Here is a 2,081-nt window from a genome sequence, read left to right on the forward strand (position 1 = left end):
GTTGTTATATGTACGACTTTTCATTTTTACTTACCTTTTTTACATAATGTACTTTCAGTATGGCAAATATGTGATATTCACCTAGTAAATGTAGATTATGTTAGTATTTATTGATTCCTATGGGCAGAGGGCTCTCTGATAGGCACTTTATGTTAAACAAAAAATAAAAAGCATGGACTACATATCATAACTTGGGAAATAACACAAGAGTAAGTGCAAGATTAGTGTGAGTGTTGTTGAAAACACACATGAAGAAATCCGGCAAATAATGGATTGCCAAATCAATTGCATAGACAATAAATAATATGAGTGGGTATTTGAACTCAGGTCTCTGACTCCAGAGCTGGAGCTCTTATAAACACAACTCTGAATCTTAATCATTATAAAACACTACCTCATATGTTTTAGGATATTTATGTAGGTTTTACACTTCTTCCAGAAGCCTCATTTTAATTCTGATACCAGTGCTATGAAGTATTCTGCCCATGTGACAGAACCGAAAATTTATGGATCTGCAATTTTGTGTCTGTTCGGAAGCTACAAAGCTAATAAGCAGGCGAACAAGGGCTGAAATGCAAGCCTTCTGATCCTAAACTAAATGTGTTGCCACCTGCTACAGCTTCTTCTGCATGGAACTTGGATAGGTGAGGTGGAGGGAAAGAACCTTTCAAATGAGTAAAAGGGAAAGTGTGAGTAAAGGTAAGATATTCCAAAAAATAAGTGAGGACCAACTGGACCAACTGTCAGGTGCAGAGGACACAGTTCAAGCCCACATGAAGCTCAGGCTTTTTAAAATAAAGACAGACTCTCACGATATAACCATAACAATATGAACAAGATGCTGATACATATAAAGGAAATGTATGTGCCTAGGGAATATACAGCAGGGAGCCCGATCTGGCTTTGAGGGAGAAGAGAACCAGAAAATCTTCCTGGAAGAACTTTTTGGGCTGAGATCTTTTACAAGGTGTACTTGGGAGATCATTGCAGGCGGAAGCCCTTGTGTAAAGTACACAAAACAGGAAAGTGCATGGAAACAAAAACGGTTAGAGGTAATAATACAGTTTAGTGATCCTAAAATCCTTAAGCCAAGGATTCTGCCACTTAATAGCTTTGGGTAGGCTACTTAACTTCTCTGAGCTTCAGCTATCTCATCTGTAAGATGAAGATTGTAATAGTATCTGCCACATAGAGTTGGGTTGAGGATTACACAAGTGCTTAGTTAGAATAATGCCTTGCACAGAGTGAGCAGTCAGTAAGAACTGCAATTATTAGTGAAGCAGGAATTAAGGGTCAATGAAAATAGATGTCTTGAAATAATGGGTCACATAAAGGGGTTAGGATTAGTTGTAATCCTCTAACCAGTGTTTCCCAAAGCTGTGCCTCTCAAGCTTTAATGTCATACAAATCACCGAAGGATCTTGCTAAAATGTAGATTCTGATTCTGGCGGGGGTTGGGAGGCAGTGCTAAGATACTGTTTATTTATTTTAACAAGTTTCCAGATGATACAAGTGTTGTGGATCTAAAGATCATACTTGGAAAAGCAAAGGATGCAGGTACTGTAGTTCTGTGGGTACTAATAATGCAGAAAGAAAAGGGCTCCTTGATCAAATGAGTGTAGGAGATGATATGTTAAAACTCAACAGATTCTTCTCTTTAATATTCTAAGGAGTATTCTCAAGTTCCAGAGGGACAAATCTAGTTAGTTAGGAGTGTGTTCAGCTGCAAGGGATAAATCACCTGATTATGGCAGTTCAAACAAAAAGGGATTTGTTCATCTTGTGTAACAAGAACTTAGGCGGTAGGAGGCCGCTGGCCTAGGTTCAGTGCTTCCAGCATAGAAGCGATGTCTCTGCAAATAACTTTGCCCTTTCTTCAAGATCACAAGTTGTCTACTGCAGTTCCTGCTTCAAGTCCATGTTAAAAGCAAGAAGGGTGAACAGTCAACAGACTTCAGTTTATGCCTCACTGGCCGGAAATGTGTCATACGGTCACTCCATCTGGAAGTAAGATACTGAGAGAATACTTAATTATTTTACAGTCTCTAGAATGTGCAGGCAAGAGAATGTGCACGGTTCCT

Source organism: Manis pentadactyla, chromosome 7 (assembly GCF_030020395.1).
Source record: "Manis pentadactyla isolate mManPen7 chromosome 7, mManPen7.hap1, whole genome shotgun sequence".
In the NCBI taxonomy this organism is placed as follows: Eukaryota; Metazoa; Chordata; class Mammalia; order Pholidota; family Manidae; genus Manis; species Manis pentadactyla.